General features: G+C 26.4%; 1 pseudogene; it reads right to left on the bottom strand.

Moving 5' to 3' along the window:
- LOC113373704 overlaps nt 1-25,325 on the bottom strand; it is a 35,526-nt pseudogene that overhangs the window by 5,281 nt on the left and 4,920 nt on the right.

Below are 25,325 nucleotides of genomic sequence, written 5' to 3'. Positions count from 1 at the left end.
GATTTGTGAAAAGCTTTAAGAGCGACTTAATTTAAAATCTCTGTTTTTCTCGAACAGTTTTGAAAAGTTTCTACACATTTGTAATATTGATGGTTCCAAAAATTTTGAAAAATTCTAACAATAATAACAGTACATAAAAAGTAAATTGAAAAGGCAATTTTTTAAGAGATAAATTAAATTAATAGTTATTCGATTTCTGCCGATGAATTTTTATTACGAAATACAAGATCATGGTTAGATACAATTAAATCGTTACAATTTAATTAAGGGAAATACTCCGATTCTATCTGGACGGAGTCATATCCGGTTGGAGTTATATCCGCGCGGAGTTATATCCGGCCGGAGTAATATACGGACGGAGTCACATCCGGCCAAATTCATGTTCGGCTGGAGTTATAGCCGGACGGAGTCATATCCGGTTGAAGTTATTTCCGGGCAGAGTTATATCCGGGCAGAGTTATATCCGGGCATAGTTATATCCGGCCAGAGTCATATATCCGCTATTATTATTATATATATATATATATATATATATATATATATAATTATTATATTATATATGGACTACAAAAAACTAACTTGATGAAATTAATATTGCTTTATTAGGATCTATGCACTCCGCCATAATATATTACGTGTTGCTACTCACTTCCTTATTGTTAGTAAATACTACATAGACTTTATTACTAAGTCTCTTATTAAATATATGTACTCAGAATTTATATAACAAAAGATTATATGTACGAGTCGTAGTCACTTAGCAAACAAAATTCGTTGATTCAACTCTATGGGATACATTGAGAATAAATTCATTAACCTTTTAAGAGATGAAGCGTGTTAGGTTTCATTATGTTGCCTCGATCCTTCTATTTGCATTTATATGAAATTTCTGCTAGGCTGTCGCATTTGAAAAGATCTTAAATATTGTTTCAAACAAAAGGCACTCGAAATTAATTAACCTACAAATTGATACAACTGAAATTATGAGAACAATTGTATAGTATATATATATATATATATATATATATATATATATTATATATATATATATGTATATATGTATATATATCAAATTAGCTTTTATATAAAATAAAATATTAATAATGTTCCTTAATCATATAATAATTAACGCAAGAATCCCAAGCGTGTATTTAAAATCTTTTATTTATATTTAATTTCCTGTGTTTTCCATTGAATTACATAGCGTTCTTTGATGTATACTAATTGCGATGTTCAAAAGTAACATAAAAATTACGCATATAATGAGAAAGTCTATTTCATATCTCATATCTAGACATTTTATTCATGCAAATTGCAATTTACCTCAAAGAGATGACTCGAAATTGTTACGATGAGGTATCTACTGATATAGCATAAAAAGGATTGTGATATGTAATATTTCTTTTTATTTATTCATGTAATGGAAAATGTATAAAAAGTAAAGTAAATATAATAAACGGGTATGAAATGACATTTTCATAAAGTGGCAACTAGAATAATTAAAATAATTTTTAAAAATCGTATTTGAGTTATGTGAAAAAAGAAAGAATATAACGTATGCATTTACTGCATTATGTAACTGGATGTAAGTTGCACTTTGCTTTAGGGAAAGTTGCATAAATTACCTGATATATATCAATAATCATCACTTATTCATTATGAATTTAGATTTAGCATAATTAAACCACCATTAAATTTGTAGGCTTATAATATTGCAAGATGCATAGTTTAATTGTTCAATCATTGAAAATTTATTAAAGTTTCGAATAATGGGTCATATTTTTAGATCATACACTGTGTATGTAATAAGGGCGTATTAAGTAGGGTTTGACGGTTTTCAAAAACGGAAATATAGTCAAATCTAAAAGATAGTTTCAAGCGTTTTTATTCTTGAACTCATATCGGTTCAATAGCATTTGGATTCTTATCAGTTTGCTATGGTTCCCAGAAAGGTTTTGTGTTATCTTTTTATCTAAAGCATATTAATTTAAATCAATGTGACTTCTTGAAGAAGTAACTTTCTCTACTCAAACTTAAAAAAAGAGTTTTGAGCCCTAGAAGCCACAAATAAAAGAACAAAAAACTTTGAATTAATATATCAGGCCTTAAAAACAATTAAGCTAGCTTGGGTCGCAAGTGAGAGAGTATTTTCTGTTTTTTGAAATTTTGTGAGTAAACAAAGGACACGTCTAAGTAGCAAATTGATAGTTCTCAGTTTTTTAAATAATATTTTATTAAACAAAAAAATAATTATATTTTTTAAAATTAATTAATAAAAATTGCTCGGAATAGAAAATACTCGGGGTTTAGCTTAATTGTTTTTAAAACTAAAATTAATATTAACAAGTATATATCAACATATATCTAATATTTTTTTATTTTTTCTAAATTAATAAATGTTTTTTATTCAAAAATGTATTATTTTTAATTATTTAAAACTTTCCTTTCACTTTCATAAAAATATATATCCGCTATCATAAAATATAAATATATAATAACAAATGATTATTTTCAAAGTTATTTAAATCAGATAAACTGTTATTTTTTGTTCTACTAATTAAAATTAAATTAATTTTGTTTACTATCCATAAAATTGAACAATAAATAAATTTAGTCAAATTCTGCACACTAAATTTGCGGATAAATTTTGTTATTACAAAATATTCGAGCAAAAATTGATTTTCTATAAAAAATTCGAAAACCGTTTAAAACCGGTTTTCCGCTAAAATTAAATTTCAAAAACCGGTTTTCTGAAATGTCGGCTTTTGTATAAACCGTAGTATTAAGTAACTGATATTACTGATAATTTTGCAAATTAAATAAAATCCAATGGTTCTAATTCTAATTAAAAGGTTCCACAGCTAGTTATAAATTACTCGAAATAATGAATAAATATTATCATATTATGCAGAATATTGTATACATATATCGAAAAGTTTATGCAACTTGTACTAAGACAGAATTCCACATAAACGTTGGTAAAGATTGTTTTATAACAGTGCTCGTTTTTACAGAAATTTAGCGAAAAATAAGGTTCTCAAACATGATAAATACATACATTAAATTAAAATTATATGAAATTGGTGTGGTACTTCAGAAATCCTTAATGAATGTCGTTAATTGAATATATTACAAAGTCATTGTAAAAACCAAAATTTTCTAAAATATATATTTTATTAAATTTTGTAATATTTGAACCATTTTGAAATTTTTTTTTGAATTTGGATAGTTAGTTTTGGGTTCAGATATCTTCTTAACTACATTACGCTCGGGTGTTTGGACGTGTGTAAAGTAACAATGTATTACAATAAGCATAATCAGAATGCTTGATTACAATTACAATTTATATTTTAATTCTAAATATTTAAATCTCACCTTATTACTGTGCATCATTTCATATCCGTCCGGTTTGCATTCGTGTGACCTGACGACGCACATGAATTTGTTTTTGGCTAGAAATTTGGCCGTCACGTCGGGCCCAAAATATGTGCCCGCACCCCGCAGCCCATTCGGCACACAGCCATCGGAGCATTGAGGGTCCGACCACAGAATGTCGAAAACCTGAGAAATAAATGTCACTGATTTTTAAACTGCTTTGGCCAAAAACTAATTAGAAGTGTCCTTATCAATAGGAATCGAATGTTTTTTTTAATAATTCAAATCGGTTGATCAGTGCTCTCGAGATTGTCGACGAAAATTGTATCGGCACACACAAAAGCACACACTCATACATATATAATACATAAATACATACATACACACACATAAATCAATTTCTTTAAAGTATGTTCAAACGGTCCAAATGTTCAGACGGGTTTGAAACGTAAAAATATGTAAATTTTAGATTTTTTGCAATAACGATAACTCACTATATGGTAAGTTAACGAATTCATGGGTAGTTCACGGATTTTCAAACTAAAACTAAAATGAATCGATCAAAATTTTGAAAATATATCCATGAGTGAAGATTTTTAAACTACAAGCAAAATGTATGAATCGATATAAACTTTGAAAATAAATCCATGAGTAGTTGTTCACAAATTTCAAAGCCGAAATTGAATTATATGAATCGATCAAAACTTTGCAAATAAATCCATGAGTTAGTTCACGAATTTTCAAACTGAAATGAAAAAGTATGAATCGATCAATACTTTAAAAACAAATCCATGAGTAGAGATTTTTGAAATAAAACTAAAAATATATGAATCGATATAAACTTTGAAAATAAATCTTAGTTCACAAATTTTTAAAACTGAAACTAAAATGCATGAATGGATTAAAACTTCTAAAAACTAAATTCATGAGTATATGTATAGTTTTGAAAATTTTAAACTAATTTTAAGCATATACAAATAAACACAAAAATATTATAATTTTTATATTCTTTAATTTTTCTTCTGTATTCTGTGACGTCAGGACTTTTAAATAAAAAGATCTAGTTATATTATATGGCTTTGTCGTTATATGGGTTCACCTGTACTCACACATATAAATATATATATATATATATACATATATATATTAAAATATATATAATTTAAAAATTTTGTGAATATTTTTGCCTCTATCAATCTTAATCTTTCTATCTTCTAAGTTAGCCTAAATTACTATCAAAAACTTGTCTAATATAATAATTGTAATTATTTTTTGTGTTCAAGTATTTTATTGTTAATAAACAAATTTTGTAAATATTATGAAGTTTATTGATATTTAAAAACTTGTAAATATTAAATTTTTGAACATGTGATATTGAAATATATGTGAAATTTAATAATATGCACAATAAACTTGTTCAACAAAATAGAACTTCAATTTATGTAGTAACATTAGGGCACGATTTAATTAATTAGAGCAAGTTCATCTAACATAATATCTTTCTTACAATGTTGTGTTTTGTAACTTACAGTTACAATTTGAATAAACTTTGTAACGCTGTGCAAGCATCTTGGCACGTACACAATTTATATGAAACAACTTAGTTGCAGATTCTTGTCAGAATGAAAATTGGATTATAAAAAATATAAAAAAATGAATAAATTACCGGTATAAAAAACAATTTCTAAAATAATAGAAATTTATATAATATAATTTTAATTACTCTCATAAAAAACTTTATAAAATTATAATCACAACAAAATAAGTTGACTGATCATTCAATCAACTTCGAATGTTTTCAATAAGACATTAAACAAAAATTGTCGAATTTTTTCTCTATATTTATATGATCTTATTTTTCATCCAAGTATATTAAAAAAACAATGGAATATGAATTTTTCAGCAATGTTGAAAAATAAAAAGTTATGTTGCCTATAAAACGATTTCCAGAGCAAGTTTTGCAGTTTTACATTATTGGACATATTTATCAATGAATAATGATTTTTAAAGATCAAAATGTAACCATTGCCATACATAATAAAATTATGAGAATAATTTTTCATTGGATTATTATTTTCACGAAGTTAATTATAATGTATCGTTTTCTATATATATATAATTAAATTTATAATATTCATTTTGTTGCCTTACCTCACCTAGTTCTTCTATAAACTCATATAAAATATGAAACGATGTTTATTGATAAATATAACATCAATAACTCCTATTTAATAAAATAAAAATACTCCATCATTTAATAGTTTACAGTAATATAATTTTAAGAAAAGAATTTAGTTATAAAAATAATTAAAATTGATAAATAGAAAGGCAAAATATGAAGCAACAAAAACCCCTACGTTCATGACTCACATTTTTGACTATAAATTAATTATTTGTTATGACCAAATTTTTACTGATTTTCAATCAATTTGTATTCTATATAAATTGAATGAACAATTTGGTTTTGAAATTATTAAATTAATATGATATCAGAAATACGAAAAGGTTTTATTAAATTAAAGTCCTATCTGCTGTATATTGTATATTATATGAAATTTATGGAAGAATGTTTATTAAGTTTGGTTCTATATTTAGTATTTTGTGTAATATATCAACATTTTAATAAAATTGAAAACCAGGCAATTTCATCAAGATAGGAGTTATACAAAATGAAGCCACTTTAAGAATGATTTTTCAAGAATTTTTACCGTATCATTAAAAGTTGTATTGTATATGATATTTTCTACGACTCGAAAAAGGCCTAGGAAGAGTCAGATATATACCCACCTGGGTCATCAATAGAACGCAATTACTAAACTAACTTTGATAAATTACATTATATCCTATACGTAGTTTTATAAGTAACTTTTTCGGAGTGATAAATTGTTCTTTTCTTTGATTTACGTGTGACATCCAGCATTATTCCCGAGGTAATAATACATTAATACTACCTATTGCTAGTTTTTTGTTTCTAAGAAGTAAATGTAATATATTACTTTTATAGACAGAATGTTTTTTGTACTCTTATATCTACACAAATAAATACAATTATTTACACTCTAATCCTTTCCTTGAGAACTATTTTTTATAAACTTAATGTAGTTGATATTGTCATGTGCATATTCTAAACTATATCAAATTTTTTATTGTAATTAGGGCTTCCAATAATTGGCAACTATTGGGTTGCCTTCTAGGAACACTACTTGAGGAGTTATTTAACAATAGCTCTGAAGATTGCTCTCCACAAAATAACTTATTTGTCGAGTAATTTTTTAATCATAAATTTTAACTGACCAATGAATTTGTGACAATGTATCCGTGATTGACCATCACTGATAGTATTAGTCATTTGTTATTTGACTACCTGTCCAATAATCCGGTTTGATAATATTTTGTTTTGCCTGCTGAGTATTAACAGCAGCCAGATTAACATTGTGGTCTATATTCGTTTGTGATATTTAATACTTGTTGATTAATTTTGATAATGAACACATTTCTTCTATTTATAGTTCGGAGGCTTTGGCAAAAATAACATGTAAGAGATGCATCTCTCGAATTACTAGAAGTAGGAGATTCAAGAGATTACTTGCATATTTAAGATTTGGAAAGATCTGTTATATGGTTTAATAAAATTATGATGCACAAATTTAGAGCATATAGAGTCACTAAATAATCCTGATATGCTGTTTTGAGATTACTAACCTTTACAAAATATATAAATATTTTCCCATGCATTTTTTTTCATTTTTATTTAAAAATAAAGATCAAAATTATTTCGAAGTGAAAATTGCATTTTCTAGCATTACTGCTTCAATGATGTAGAATATACCAGCAATATAAATAGGACAACCACTGAGTTGCCTTCTAATATGTAGGTTAGTAGAGTTGCCATTTAAAAATCAATCTAGTTGAGGAGAAGTATCATTAGAATAGTTTATTATAAAACACTTAGCTTTATTAAAGGTCGAAATATGTAAAGTGAATATTTATTTTTATCCTATTAGTTTCTCCTACTAAAAACAAAGTTTCATCTGTTCTATCTATTTATATTTGACTAACAAAGCACAAAAGTCAACGAAGTTTCTGGATCCAATATTGCCTGAAAATTTTATGAGTGAGATCTACTAGACAATAAAAACCGGGAAGCATTGAGTGACATTTTCAAACTTGATAGACTTCACGTGCTATTTTATTTCTTTCATTTTATTACCCTGGTGATGAACGATATTGCAAATAAATCGAAAATTTTCATTCTGGAAAGTCGATTCTATAGAAATTAGATGTACGAAAATAGTATATTAAATCTCATTAGATGGTTGATTGTTGTAAGTGCAATATATTCCAGAACTTTCAATAAAAATAAATAAAAATAAATATTTTTTTTATTATTTTAATTAATATTTAGTGAAAATAGCACTAAGAATAAAGTATATCTTAGGACAACACTTCACAGAATTTTGATCTGATTGGTGTAGAATAATAAACGAATCAAAGAAATTACTGTTGTTTTTATTTATTATTTTATTAACCTTATATATACGAGTGCATTAGTAATTTGCAAAATATGTAAATCTAATCACAATTACACTGCTTATACTTGTATCTTGTAGGAATTTAGGTATATGGGGCACCATATATTATTGTTGTTAAATAAGTTTTATTTTTTCAAATTTATATCGAGAAGAAATTCAACTAGGCTTCAAATTTTTTTAGAAAAAAATATATTGCATAAAATAACATTTAAAATAATCACATTTAAATCGAACTTGGGATAAAATATGGATATAACTGGCAGAAAAATGCTTAAATAAATTCAAATAGCATGGACAGATTATTGATGTTTTATACTATAGCTTACTGTATATATATATATATATATATATATATATATGTTATATATCTTGTATATCGTTATGGCTCTCGGGTGCGGTTTTATGAAAAGATTAAATAGAGGCGACGCATTCAGGCGAAAGAGCCATGACTGCTCCTTTTATATCAAAGCATTTTATAACACAATCTTTTGTAGGACATCTGGTAAACCTTTGTTTATATAAACAAAGAAATTTAAAAATGACAAAAAATAGAGCTTTTAGATAAGCTTTCATTTATTCAGGGTGTCTCAGAACTCAAAGTCAAGCTGAAACGGGGTGATAGTATTGACCTTAACTGTCCTAAAAAATTGAAAGAAAATTATCTCACAATTGCAGATTATGGACTTTTAAGTACAACTTCAAACTTTGGTGAAGTTGAAGCCATTTTTTGGTTATTGCGGTTAATTTTTATAAATTTTGATCAATTAAACTTTGGATCTCTGGATCGTAAATAGTATTTTTAGAACCATGACTGCTCCTTTTAAATGAAAACATTTTTAACACAATCCTTCGTAGGACATCTGGTAAACCTTTGTTTATATAAGCAAAGAAATTTAAAAATAACAAAAAATAGAACTTTTAGATAAGCAGTCATTTATTTAGCGGTCTCTGAACGGGGTAATAGTATTGATCTTAACTGTTCTAAAAAATAGAAAAAAAATTTTCTTACAATGTTTGCAGATTATGAGCTTTTAAGTGCAACTTAGAACTTTGGTAAAGTTATGGCCATTTTTTTGGTTATTGCGGTTAATTTTTACAAATTTTGATCAATTAAACTTTAGATCTCTGGATCGTAAATACTATTTCTAGAACCATGACTGCACCTTTTATATCAAAGCATTTTTAACACAATCCTTTGTAGGACTTCTGGTTTATATAAACAAAGAAATTTAAAAATGACAAAAAATAGGGCTTTTAAATAAACCTTTTAGATTGTTGAGGGTGTCTCAGAACTAAAAGTCAAGCTGAAACGGGGTAATAGCATTGACTTAAACTGGCCTAAAAATGAAAAGAAAATTATCTCACAATGTTTGCAGATTATGAGCTTTCAAGTGCAATTTAGAGCTTTGGTAAAGTTGCGGCAATTTTTTGGAAATTGCGGTTAATTTTTATTAATTTTGTTCAATTAAACTTTGGATCCGTGACCGTAAATAGCTTTTCTAGGATCACAGTGAAAAAATACCATAATCGCCCCAAGTTTTCATTATCCTTGGTAAATCAGTCGACTTTGAGAGAGCCTACATTAAAAATAGTAAACTAAAGTGTGTTGGAAAGTTTAATCAAAAGTTGGCGCTTTTAATCAGGATTGTAAAACGATAAAATACTTGAAATTTCATTATCGAATAATTTCGAATAAATAATAAAAACATATAAATGACATGAGCTGTGCCAGTACATTTTACTAGTGGATTTTTAATATCGTAAATCAGTTGAAGCATCTGCATAAACTAGAGATGTGAATTCTGAAGAAAACCAACGAAAATTATTGGAAAAGTTTTGAAATATATTAAAGTGAAACAGAGAAGTATGTCGTTGAAAATTCTATGGAAAGTCAGATACACTCTTGAAAACAAAAATGGACTGGACCCGTATCCAAAAAAATCAGAGCACCATCAAATAAAAATCGATCTGTTAAAGAAAAATGCAGAAAATTAAATTGAAGACTTTTGCAAAAATATGTATAATTAAATGCTGAGACATAGATATATATATATATTGGGAGAAATAACGCTGTCCTTGTACTATGGATTGCCTTCAGGACACAGTGATTACTATTATATATAGTAACTGTGCAGCACTTCTGAAATCCTATTTTTCTATGATTGAGTTTATCAATCTAATCCAAATAATATACTTAGAGAAATCTATTTGTTTCTATTATTCTGTGAGTAACATTATTTTATTTACATTGCGCAAACGCTGAAGTATTACAGCCGTATTTGCACTTCCCACGTTTAGGAGTTGATTTGGTACTATTTGCACGCATTTCTCGGTCCTTAGTTCAAGGGCTAGCAAACATTTAAGGATACATTATTAAGTGAAGGTGGCAAAACGTATAAAAAAATCCTTTTGAACAACTAAATGATGAATAGAGTTGCAAAACGGGTATCATCGGTATACTGTTCACAGAGTTCGATAGTGAAGGACTACTTGAAGTGTAGAGTGAAAACTTTTTTAAAACTACGAAAAAATGTTGCAATAAGAATCTTATCTGATATAAAGATTGACATAGAATAAAATGTTAATTCTAAACTTTTTCTGATAACAATAATGCCGGTATTTAGGTTATTAATAATTATTTTCAGAGTTAAAATAAAAAGGAAATCAAGTTTGCAGCTCTATTAGTATCAGAAACATCACTTTTTTTCTATTCACTTTAATTTTCCACAAAAATGATTAAAAATGAATCTGTAAAAAATATTTAGTTTTCAGAAAAACGCTCGGCAGGCACGATGTCAATTCGAAATACTAAATCACAATTGTTTTTATCTCATTGTCGCAAATTACTTACAATCGTACTGTTTTCTTCTTAATTAATTAAAAGCCATATAATTTAGAAAATTGAGTTATTTCAAAATTATTAGTCATACCTACAAATAAATGCACGTGCAAATTATGAGAGATCAATTTCAATTAGCTCGATTAGCAACAGGAATATCACTAAAATTTTATATTTATATTCGATTCAATTCTCCACGAAAATGAATAAAAATAAAACTGCAAAAATTATTTAGTTGTCAGAAAAACGCTCGACAGACACGACTTTCATTTGAAATACTATATTGCAAGTTTTTTTTTTCATTGTCGGCAATTTATTTACAATTTAATTAATACAATTCAATTAATTAAAAGCCATATAATTTAGAAAATAATGAAATTAAAATTTTCACAAATTAATTACAATCATACCGTTTTCCTGTTAATTAACTAATAAATTAACTACAAATTTTTAAAAAGCATACATTTCAACATAAAAGCCATATTTAAAAAACTATATTTAAGGCCAACGAAAAACGTTTTACAATTTACGTATCTCATATGTATTTGAACTGATTGTGTGTAAAATGCACAAGCAAAAATTGTGTCATTTCGTTTTTATTTTTAAATTGAATCGAATTTTTTCAATAATAAAATGATCAAGTATTTTATCATTTAATCCTGGTTAAATAAGCCAATTTTTGATGAAACTTGCCTGTATATTTTTTTAAAGTAGGGTCACTCAAAGTTGACCGATTTTGAAAAAAACACATTTATAGTTTAACAAAAAATCTTAATTTTTGAAAACTTGGGACAACTGTTTTATTATTTTTGGCTGTGGTCTTAAATTGTTATTTACAGTTACGGTTCCGTAGTTTAAATAAACATGATTATTAAAAATCAACCACTTTGACTGAGAAATGGTCATGATTTCACCAAAGCTTTAGATTGCACTTGAAAGCTCATAAAATTTCCAAACAACATGAGTAATTTTTTTTCGAACTTTTTTCAGGACAGTTAAGGTCAATACTATCACCCCATTTCAGCTTGACGTTTATTTCTCGAACACGTTGTGAATTCATATTAAATCATAGTTTAAATCATTAGGTAAAAACACAGTAAGAAATGCAAAGCGAAAAAAAAATTCAACGTTTTATCACAATATTTTCCTGATCGTCATTAATTTATTAACATTTTAATAAAGTTATTGGTTCTTAGTAATAGAATTTTGATATCTCTCTAGTAACTTAAAAGTATATTTTGATATGTAATTAATATCTGTTCAGAAAAAGGGTGTTTAAAAAACTGATATATAAATTAATACTATAAATTGATATAAAAAAATTTCAAAATACTAGCAACTTGTCCGTTCGTTTTTCTTATTGACATTTTCTTCTATTATATATTGATACCCTATATATTCTATAAGAGCTTTGGAATCCACATACAAATACGAGTAAATGTGTCGAATGCAAACTAGAATGCATTGCAATGCTATTGACTACGATTTTGTATTTCGATACTAAAAATAAATTTTCTGGAATAATATCTATTTTTTGCTATTTATTATAACAATATGCGGAAATACTTCTAGTGCAAAATTAAATTGCGCCTTCATGAATAATTGTTATGGATATTTTTTGATTAACTGATAACATGCATTTAATTATATAGTATATATATATATATATATATATATATATATATATGTATATAAACATATATACACAGGGTGTTACAGAATTAAACGTCAAGCCAAAAAGGGATCATAGTATTGATCATATTTTATCACTACTTGAAATTTCGGCTTCATGTAGAGTTCTGAGACAATCTGAATATATATATATATATATATATATATATATACTATAGTTATATGGTTAAAGTATTTACCTGCTTCCATTCAACTTTATCAATGATTTCAGCCCCCGGCGCCGAGCTTTCAGTTAATGGCGGTCTAAGTAATGAAGCGTACTGAAACGATAAAAACGCTTTCATTAAAACGACATTTGAATAAAACGACGAATGTTTATAAAATTACTTCTTCAAGAATAGACCGACCGTACAATTACCTAAGTACAATCAGTACAATCGTACAATCAGTACTAAATACTTATTCAAAAGAATTACTTACAGAAAAAAAAATCTTGCAAAAATGTTATTGATTTGTTATGATGGATATAATAGTAATATAATAAAATACTCCAAAATTTTTATGCCTCATAAATATTCATTTCTGAAAAAATTATAAATCTATTATATATTAAAAAACAGTTAACATTGTTTATTGAAAAATTGCTATGGTAAGTTACGAACCAGAATACAATCAAATTCAATAGAAAGAAAGTAAGTTCAAGTACAGCATTTTTATGATTATTATCATTAAAATTTTATATGGAAGTATATAATAAATATTAAAAAGAATTTAAAATGGAGTTGGCTATAAATATATAGCAACTAAATTACTGAGGCATGCTAATCTATATTATTGTAGAATTTCATTCATCAATTTTACTCTCTCTAAACAATGAAAAAAATATCTACAAGTGCAACAATTTCATGACTATCATCAAGAAATCAGTATTATAGAGTATTTTAAAAAGAGTTTAAATTAAAATTATATTAGAAATTAAATAAAAAGCCTTGTTAATCGACATAATTGTAAAATTTTATTCATTAATTGCACTCTTTCTTTCAACTTTTTTTATCAATTTGATACATCTTTCCTAACGAAACTTAAGAGACTAATCGATCAATTAATATTTGTACAACGTCTTTAAGTATTTAGCTATTTGATATTGTTATCTTTATATAAATTTCTATAAACTAGTTCATAAATTTTTCTCTTTTTTACGCTACTTAATCGACTACACATTTTATGACCTCTAATTTTTCGATATTTTTAAATAATAAGAGACACCGAAAATATTTTCTCTCTTTGCGAAAGAAAATGTGATGATGGTAACATTTTATTTTGATTTTACTTAAGGTGTGTTCAAAACAGATTGAAGCAATAAGCAAAATATTTGTCTTTTGCAGAAGAAGTAGTGACAAAACTGATTTCAAACAGCAATAATTTGCAAAATATTCATTCTAGTCATTACAAAATTATTAGTCAAACCAACGAATAAAAGCAAGAGCAATATATAAGAGATGAAATAGAAGCAAGAATAATTTCTTTATTATGTAAGAAAGTGATGTAGTAACATTTGATATCAGAACAATTCTATCAATTTTACTTATGGTAGGCTTAAAATATAATACATCAAAGCAATTAACAAGATTTTCGTCATTTGCAGAATAAGTAGTAAGTAACAAAACTGATTTGAAACAGCAATAATTTGCTAAATTTTGGTTTATCTATTAGTCAAAACTACGAATAAAAGCACGTGAAATATATGAAAAGTCAATTTCAACTGCGCAATATAACAGATAACCAAATATTTTTTTTCCTTCTTACTAATGTAAAAACCTTTTCCTGCCAGCTGGTTAAATGACTGACGACGACTAATGAGTTGTTTACAAGTAAATTTTATCGAAACTTTAATTATAAACTAAATGAACAAACTATTTTTTGTACACATTCGGTGTCCTTCAAATTTTAGATATAATAAAATACAGCAATAATTTTAGTTATTATAATAAAATGCAGCAAAAATTATTTCTTTTTGTATGAAAGAAAGTGTAATAGTAACATTTGATTTCATAACAATTCTATGGATGTTACTTATCCTAGGTTTAAAATACATCAAAGCAATTAACAAGATTTCTGTCTTTAGCAGAATAAATATTGACAAAACTGATTTCAAACAGTTTGCAAAATTTAGATACAACAATATTGAGTTATTAAAAAAATATTAGTCAAATTAAACCTAACGTTAAATATATAAGAGATCAATTTCAACTGCGCAATTCAACAAAAAACAAAATATTTACTTTTCCTTCTAACTAATGTAAAAATCTTTTCCTGTCAGGTGGTTGTATGACTGATGGTGACTAATGAGCAGTATACAAGTTAACTTTATCCAAGCTATAATTACAAACTAAACCATGTGAAATAAAGTATAAAAAGTTACCTTTCCTCTGTCCAAACTTCGTATCAGATCCAAATCCGTTGAATCAGATATACCGCCGTGAACAACCAGAACGCGGTTGTTAACAATCGTCCCCAGCGGAAGCCAGCGGTAGACGCCCTCGATGAGCCGCAGTAAGCGTTCCGCATTGTGCTGTAATTGGTAAATCAAAGTTAATGGTAAATTTGACCGATTTTATTCAATCTAAAGTATAGGTGTATTAAATTATTGTTAAGGAGACTATATTTCGTTAAGTCCGAGCTGGGATGGCAATTTTTAATTACGTTAATCCAGGACGGGATACAAATAACACGGGAGACAAATAACAAATGGTGTTTATGGATACAATAAAAATAGTTACAATATACAATAAAATGATTTTTATATAGGTCGATTGTGATTAGTCGTCGTGTCGAGTGAATAGAGATCTTTCGTTATATGCGTATCTGCGTACATCAACGAAAAAATCGGAATATCATAAGATTTTAAGGTCACATCGTAGTACAAATCTTGATTTAATAAAAAATGCCTGAATCAGAAGAATATTTTACCCTGTCCCCCGTAAATAATTATAATAAAAATGATGAAACAAATCAAACATTTGTGCCGGGTGAGAAATATAAGATTATTGGAATTTCTATATTATTCGTAGTTTCTATAAATCTTTAAAGTTATCAAAATGAAAAATATTTTTATATGCAAGACAAATATAACAGCTGCTCAAAAAATGCGATTGTATCGCCAGCGAAAAAGTAAAAAAAATATGCTAGTATTTTTTATCAATGAAATATGCTTGTATTTTTTATCAATTATCAATGAATGTATGTTAATTTTAATTACATGAAGTTCTTCAAACAATTAAATGATGAGTGAATTTATTTATATATGTAATTTTTTTAAAATTCGAATTGCGGACATTTCGTAAGAACTGTATCATTTGATTTTATCTATGTTATTGTAATATATGTTATATTATTCGATCTATATGTTTTATGCTTTTGAGCTTTATATAAAATTCTAATTTTCACCGTTTTAAGAGTTTATCATTAAAATTATATAAATACTTACATATTTTTAAAAAATTAATTTTTAATTATTCTGGATTTAGTACACAAAAAATTAGATATAATCTAGAAGAGTATAAAATATATTGATTTTAAATTTATTTATTATTATCGATATCAATAAATAAAACAATCCCTGTCATAATTTCACATTTTAGTAATATTCAATTGCAGTAAATTGGTTAAGGATGTAAGTTCGACTACCATAGCAAAAGAATTAATATTTTTGTTAGATTAAAGTTATAGAATTTAAGAAAAGCATTACAGAAATTATTTTGATATAAAGATCTTGATATCAAAATAATAAATATTATTTCTGAAATGCATTTCTTAAATTCTGTAACTTTCATTCAACAATGCAAAGTTAAAAAAATGCAAAGAAATTACACATTTTTTGAACAATATTGAAATAAAAACTTATTATATTTGATATGTATTATACGACAACAGATGCAAAGTTCAACAGATGCGAAACATTTGCAACAAAAGCAAAAGTTACAATTCAATTTCTCAGAATAAACAAGTAATTTTCTAAGCATTAACTCCCCATTTTTTATAATTTGTTTATATTTTTTAACAAGTTCCGATTCAACTAAATCAGCTCGCCATTTTTCGTCAATAATGCCCAACAATTAATTTAATCTTTCGCAGGTTTGCGCTTATGGGATTGAACACTAGATAATTTCTTTTTTGATTCCACGGTAACTTCAAACAAAGAAAAAATTTGATAAGTAGATTAAGCAATAAACAGAGCTTTTATTGACTAATTTGCAGAATTATTAATCGGTTAATTGTTTTTACTGATATCACAATGCAAAATAAATATGCTTTTTCTGGTGTCTCCGTATCCCTAGTTAAGTTAAATTATTTATTAAAATTTATTAAGTATTCTAGATTTTAAATAAATAATTCTAGATTTTATATAAAAAAATATAAATATTATATTATAAATTTAATTTCCGAAACTCGTTTTGGCGCCCCCTAAGGCTTGCGCCCGCATTTTTTGCATGCATCGCATGCAAGGCAGGACCGGCCCTGGTAATTAATTACCCACTGAGTTAACTACCAGCTATAATCATATTTAATTATTATAAATCAAAATATCTCATATAATGTAATTAATGCTTTGATTCCTATTATTAAAAAAATATTAAAAATATAATAATATCAACATATTTTTCTATGTTATCCGCCTAATTATATCTCATATTCAGGCTGGCTTCTGTCCTAAGACATCTACCTATCATAATCAATTACCCCAAAATTATTTGGCAATTATCTTCCTAATAAAATTTTATAGAAATCTGCTCTGCACAGAAATTTATTTTTATTCACTTATTTCTACTTCTACTAAAGTGACCATATTTCCCGGTTTGGTCTATTCTATACAGTCCCGGAGTTTTTCGAAAAGTAATATTTGTGCTGGATTTATATCATTTGTCACGTATTGTTCCAAGTTTTTCAAAAGTATAGGTTTTAAATGAATCTTTGCTTTTACTCAACAAAATTACAACTACCCATCAATCATCTAAAAATGATATTAGATACAAGAAATATGATTGTATGCGACAATACATTATGTATAAGAAATTTCTAATTAAGTTAATTTCTAATTATACAAATGTAATTTTTACTGCTTATCTAAAATTTGTCATCTGTTTTGTTTTTCTTCATAGGCTATGTGAAAAGAGACAGCAAAAGGGCATATAGATCCAATATCTTAAATATAAAATTAAAGACATATTATGAAATGCATGATCTGGTATTTCAACAGAAATATTCATACTAACACACACAATATATTTTTAGAGACCTATATGTAAGTCAATATATAATATTGCTTACTATGTTATTTTTTCAATCCAAAAATAAATGTAAAAAACGATTAATGAGTGAACAAAATTAAAATGCTTAATTGAAAGTTGTCAATTTACTAAATTGATCATATCTACTCATAGTGAGATGAGATTTGTGTCTAATGTAACTAAATAATTGAATGGGGATCCATCAAATACTATAATAGTATATAGAGAAAAGTTCAAATTTTCTATTTTTCTTATACAAAGCTCACAAGCATGAGGACGATGCCGCTCGCTCGGTGCAGATAACAAACAAAACGAAAACTCTTTTCGAAATCCTTCGAGTCCTTTGAAATTATTTCAAACGTGTTCTCGTAAAAGATTTCGTGTGAATAGAACATATGAGTAGTAATTTCAATCGATTTTCTCCTATAGTAACTCTTGGCAATTTGAAATTGAATGCGGACTAAACTAAAGGAAAGATTACTACTAAGGCAATAATGAAATTAGTAAATGAATCGTTATATGAAAAATCACTTTTTTTATTGAGAAATTGTAATAACAGTCAAATTAATTATAAGTAATATAAGTTGGAATATACAGAAAGTCAATAGTGTAATAATTTACGTTAATGTAATACAGAAAAATAATAGTGTGATACTAAATAAATTATATTAACAATCAATTTTTTTACTAACCTTATATTTTTGATTAACTTCTCTGATAAAGCCATATCTGCAAATGAAAAATCACATTACATAAGAAAGTTAAGTACTGCTATCAGCCAATTGCTTAAAGCGCAAATTTTTTGGGCTTCCAATTATAATTTTTACCTGGAATTCATGACTTGATCTTCGTGGTTACCTCTGTTGAGATAAACACCTCCAGGAAAAACTAAGAAACAGGCCAGTAGTAATAATAGTACCTCAAGACCCTTTTTACCACGATCCACAAAATCTCCATTGAATATGTATGGATTCTCCGCCGAAGGTAAACCGTTCTGAAAAATATTTAAATATATTAGAACCATGAAATTTATGTATCTAGAAAAAAACTAGGTGTCAACTTTTGCATCTAATTTGCATATTATTTGAAAATATATTAAATTACAAAGTGCAAAACAATTTGTTATACACAATTCCGAAGTAAGTATTATATACAATAGAACAGAAATATCTAAATACACATTTGCCCAGTTGTACATATTTTATTCACTTTTTATAGACAGTTAAAATTCAGAAATAAATGCTCGACAAATAGATAAAAATAATATTAAACTATCTTATATTATCTGTAACCATATAATACGTTTTATGGTTATACCATAATATTGTAATGGTATATATTTAGATTAGATAACTAACGTGTAAAATTTTACAATAAATATATTCTATATAAGCATTTACATAATTCATACTTTATAAAAATACACTGTAAAATTTCAACATAAATTTCATATTATATTTCGATGGTTTATTGCAATGCAAAGCAAATAAACTGCAAGAGATAAAAGGATAATAGACGTGGGTTTTAAAATAACAAAGGCATATATTATATACGTTTTCCATTGTATGGATTGTTTCTACTTCAACTATGAAGTTCTCAGGTACTGAAACGAACATTGTTATTTAGTTTGATAAAACAACTTTGGATCTGAAGTCTCGGAAACCTTTCGCTCAACTTGAGTTGACACAACAAAGGACAAACAGGATTATCTCGGAAGTTATTTCTACAATAAATAAGGTGAGGGAAATTGAACAAATAATATCTTAAGCTGACACATCCTTTCAGAAATGCACATTGAAATCTACGAGCTTCTGGATTAGTGGAAATTATATAATAACTATCATCGATCAAGATTAAATTGCCATTAAAATCTAGAAATAAATTTATAAGTAGAGGTGTAAGTGAAATATTGTTAGGCCTGTTCGAATAAGCTGATAGTCTTATTTTGATATTTGCTTAAAGTAAGATATTTTGTAATTAGTTAAACACAAAAGCATCGTTGGAGAAATAAACTTCAGAGGCACTTGAATTTTTTAATTACATATATCAAGGTAATCTTGTCAGAAAATAGGGTTTATATTTATTCACTTCATTAGAATTCATTGACATGACATCATTAATTGAAGAAACAATTGTTTGTTGTCTAATAAGAATATTAATGATTAATAAGAATTTATTGGGATCTATTAATTCTTCTGCAAAATATATAGAAATAACAATTTAATCATGATTATTTTATAAACCCTTTATCAATTGAACCAATTTCAGTAAATTGTAATATGATATTAGGAAATTATTGTAGATAAGATATTGCAACTCGTTGTAATTCATTAAATTGTAAAATGAACATAGTATAGTTTAAACAAAATGAGACGTTGCTAACTTTTTATTTGGTAATACTCTAAATCTTTTTAAAAAAATTAAATATTTATACATATTTCAGAATTATTTGACTATTCTTTGAAAGTCTGCCTTAGAGTGACGTTCTTTACACTATTGCAATTGAAAACTAACTTTTATTGAATAATATACAAAATTGTATAATATTGAAATTTAATAAATATTAGTGAAACTTAGGACTCTATTTAACACGTATTATTTAGGCGAGTATAAAACTTTTCATTTCAAAATACAAGTGAAAGGGGCACTGGAGGCACACAGGTACAGGATCACGCACCAAGCCTCGCCTGTGATGCACACGGCCACGGCGAGAGCAACCCTTTCCTGTTTTAGACGCAAAATCACGGCGTCACCTAAATATATATCAATGGAACTAATTCTATATTTATGCATTTACATTTGAGTGGTATGCAAAGATAAAAGTTATACCTGATTGTTATCCGTAAAATGGTAGAATATTATTAGATCTTTTAACCAATTTTAGTAGGTGCCATCAAAAGAACGAAAATGTCTGTCCCTTAGCACCGGACACTAAAGTCGTCCCTTAGTGCCGGAGTGTAAACATATTGATATTTCTTGTGAATTTACGTAATTTATTCCAATTATTTAATTTTATTCTGTATGAGTGCTAATGGTCACTATATACCCACATTTTTCGTATTTTCTAGTCAAAGAATGGAAAGCTTATGAATGCACCAGCTGAGAGCATCGGTGTGGCCGAGCCAAAAGGGTGGATGAATAGTGTTTTTTTTGTGCAATATCTAAGAATATTCGTCAAAGACATATAAGCAGATATTCCAGAGCGTGGAGATGGCTACATATGTGATCAATGCAGGTAATTTTTGAAATGTCCGGTACTAGATGCCACTGTTTAAAATCATATTTTTTGATAGCAAAGTTTGATTGATAGTATTAATTATTTTTAGCAAAGATTGAGGTTTTGTTAATCTAGTTTGATTTCTAACTTTGTTATCTAACATAAATCATAGTATAATAATCATTTAGTAAAATATTTTTTGATTTATTTATAAATAACCTTAGGTATCCGCCACTTGAGGACTTTTCCCTAATATTGAGTTAAAAAATTGCCATTATTTACAACATTGACACAAATTTGACCATCATAAATGACATTTTTATAATATATACTGGGGGTGGGCAAACCAATGGAAGTGAAAGCACTTTTTTCTGAAATATATGAAAAAACATTATTTATTTTTATTTAGTTTATAATTTATGTTTGTTCAATATGATATATTAAAAATATTTTCAATGAATAAATAATGATGTTTTTGCACAATTTTTAATAGAAACAAATATGCTTCCACTTTAAAAGGCGCTTGCCCTTCAAATGGCCTATCCTATACATACTAATAATAAATAAAACAAAATCTGAAAATGTTTGAATGATAAATCTCGTCATTTTTCCTAAAACACTCGGACATTTTAAGTTAGTAAAAATTCATTATTGAAAATTTTAAATTTTTGAAATGAAGAAAATGTAAAAACTGATTATATATTCATATAAATTATTCAATTATATCAAAATGTTAAAATTTCAGCTTGATTGTAATATTATTGATTTGAAGAATTTCTACTTTAATTCCTTTCAACTTTAATCCCTTTAGGAAATTTTAGGCAATTTCAAATTTCTTAGAATAAATTTTTCCTAAAATTTGTTTATGGAATAAAAGTTAGACTATTTTGCCCTAAGTACAACATCATTCACCACTAATCTGAGCCATTAAAATACACTCAAGCTTAATTTTTCCTAAATCCGAAATTTAACTTTTATAGAATTCTTTCTTACCTTGTGAAAAACTACTAAAAGGTCGTCCAGTTTTCCGTGCAGGTCTCCGCATATCGTAACTTGTCGGGAAATAGCTGTGGAAGCCTGGTTCAGATTTGGAAGACGTTTCAGCTTGGTTGTGGAATCTCTAAGAATGCCGGCCACGTAGCGCGCGTGCAGCCTTTGCTGAAATTGTTTTAAATTCCGACATTAATTTATGCAAATAGTTCCAGGAGCTGTTAAATTTTAGGTTTTACGTGGTTTGAATTAGAAACTGTTTTAGAATCGCTGTTCTATAGTAAATATAAACAGTCGCTTCCTAAATATTATTTAAATTTTTAGGTTGTTTAATCCAAATATAATTTTTTGAGATCTCATTGTTGTGTCCTTGCAAATGCCAGATATATATTGTAAACAAATTTGTACATTCTTACCTAAATATTTTATTTTATGATTTACGATGTATGTATGATGCAGTTTAGTATTATGTACTCGTAAGTAATGTAATCTAAGAAAATATATTTGCACATACAGAAGTCGTGTTAATTTCCTAATAAACATTGATTTTCGCTAATATATATGTATTTATTATACATTCGATTAGCCGGAAATTTGATTATTCAAATGCCTATCAACAACAATATTAGTCGGTTAATCGAGTTTCTACTATATATTAATAATTTTTGAGCTTGCAAAAGCGCTATTTTAAAATAACCATATTCTATCACTTTTTAAATATTATTAACATTCAAGTTGTTCTTATACAATACAAATACAATTTTTGTGAATTCTGTGAGATCTCAAAATCTCAACGTTGTGTCCTTAAAGGTATTAATAGTTTCATATATCATTCATATTATTTTAAAGCTAATATAAATAGTTCGAAAGCTAAGTTAATTACATAACAGAATAAATAATCATACTATTAAAAAATACAAATATTGATATTAAGATCAATAATTTAAAAAAAATCAACTAAACATAGACCAATAATGCAGATCTGTTAATTAATTAACATTGCAATATCACTATATTAGAAGTTAATCAAGATTGTGTCGCAAATCATAAAATATCATGGTAAGTAATAAAAAGGTTGAAAGTTCAATGAACATTTAAAAAATATTGTTATTTATTGGAAGAATTTAAAGTATGCAATTAATAAGTATTATTAAAAATTATATTTATTTATTTATTTTTATTTATTATTATTAATTATCATAGAATGCAATGATATGTCATATTATACAAGTACATCATGATTACTATAAAAAATTTATACTAGGTATAAATATATTAGAACACTTTATCTCAAATATTCCAAAATAAAATGGTTTACATAAAAATATTGTAAATTAATATATAATTTCAAAAAGTGTTAAACCATCAATAAGTTTTATAAATAATTATAAAATGTCGCAATATGTCCTTAAATGTAAATAAAAATAATGTAAATCATTGCTAATTTTTAGTTTAGATATTTATCACATGTGCTACATCTTAGATGTTAAGACAATGTAACAAAGTTATATAAATATATTCTAATATATTTCAACTATAATAAATTGAATATAAAATTATGTATATACAGGGTGTCACAGAACAAAAATTATTTCACGTTTTAGAAATTATAAGCTTTCAAGTGCTACCTAGAGCTTTAATAAAATAGTGACCAATTTTTCGTTTACTGTAGTTAAGTATTATTAACTTTGTAAATTTAAACTATAATTTTGTAATTGCTAATAACATTTATAGGACCACAGTCAAAAATTCTACTATTCCCTCACATTTTCAAAAATTAAGACTTTTTGTTCTTTTGAAATTAAAATATTTAAAATCGGTCGACTTGGAGATGCCCTCCTTACAAAAAATGTACTAAAATGTGTTGGCAAGTTTCATCAAGAGTCGGCGCATTTAATCAGGATAGTAAATTGACATAATAATTGATAAATTTGATAAACTTGATAAACACGAGTTTTGCTAGTGCATTTCGCTCACTTGTCTTCATTCCCTTAATACTTATAATATTCTCGTATATACATTTATAAAACCATATTTTCGACAGTATATTGAAATAAAATAAAATATATGTTAACGTTCGTTCGTCTCTAATAATACACTTCATCTCTAATTACTCGTTTATTGTCTTTAACTACACTCTCTACAATATTCATCTCTATGTAACTATCTATATCTAACAATATATAATCTACTCACACACTTTATTCTCCTGTTACCTATCCATGATATTTTTGTCAACACGAAGTATTTTTTTAATGATTTAAAGTTCATGTTAAAAACATATATATATATATATATATATATATATATATAATATAATTATGTTTTTAACAATATTATTTTATAGTTATATTATATATATATATATATATATATAGTTTTTTTTTATTATATTATGTTTTAACAAAACATGTTATTATATATACAAGGATCATCCCTCTAAACGAGGTATCATAAAATATGTTAAGTATCAATACCAATAATAGTAATAGCAATTTAAAAGTTACAAGGACTTTTTTTGTAATATTTATGTAAATTCGTTATATTATATTATAGTAAAATATTAAAATAATACTACTATTTAAATAATAATATAATAGTAATAAATCTATATTTTGACTTACTTTCTTTTTCCTAAATGTGTCTATGAGTACATCCAAATCCTTCCTCTGAAGCGGGAAATTCAAATGTGGCCCCCTATAACCTCGATCCGGCCCACTCATCCCGAGACCTTCCTCTACATCATCAGATTCATCTGAATATTTTACATCTATATTATCTGCAACCACATAAACAGGCAGACGTTCACATACTCGCCATGTAGAGTTAGTTTATTATTAAACATGCACATATTTATATGAAATAAAACTATTAGTTTTGTTAAACATTTTTAATTAAAACACAACCAGTTTGGTTTTAGCGCTGCTAAAATATATTAAAATTAATAACTGAACACACATACCCTATAATTTTTAGCAGTTTGTTGTTTGTCAATATGTTTTATTGTCATCCCTAAAATAGAACTTTATTAAAAATTCAAATTATTAGTTCTGCTAAACATTTTTAATTAAATTTTAATTCTAGCGTAGGATCGATCAGCTGAAAAATTCATCACTACTCAAAGATATTAAATTTAAATATAGCACAAACAATTCATATATTTTTAGTATTTCGTTGTTGAAAATTCAACCCATTGTTCAAATTATCAATAATATCAACTAGACACAGCTCGTAACTTTTTGCTGTTTTTTATAGAAATTAAACATGTTTGTAAGATTAAACATGTTTGTAGACCTTATATATCAGTACATTTAATTTTACACGTTTTTAACAATACGTTTAACAATTTTAATTTTTTATTATAATTTTTATAAAGAAGCAAAATAATGAATTCAACATTTGAGAAGTTTGCGTTAGTTTTTTTACTCAATTTAGGATTATGAAAAATTTTG

This window comes from Ctenocephalides felis, unplaced genomic scaffold (genome assembly GCF_003426905.1).
Source record: "Ctenocephalides felis isolate EL2017-DRISC unplaced genomic scaffold, ASM342690v1 CF-g0.4_SCAFFOLD_01604, whole genome shotgun sequence".
NCBI classification, from domain to species: Eukaryota; Metazoa; Arthropoda; class Insecta; order Siphonaptera; family Pulicidae; genus Ctenocephalides; species Ctenocephalides felis.
The sequence above is the reverse complement of the archived record's forward strand: the minus strand, read 5'-3'. Positions and strand labels throughout refer to the sequence as shown.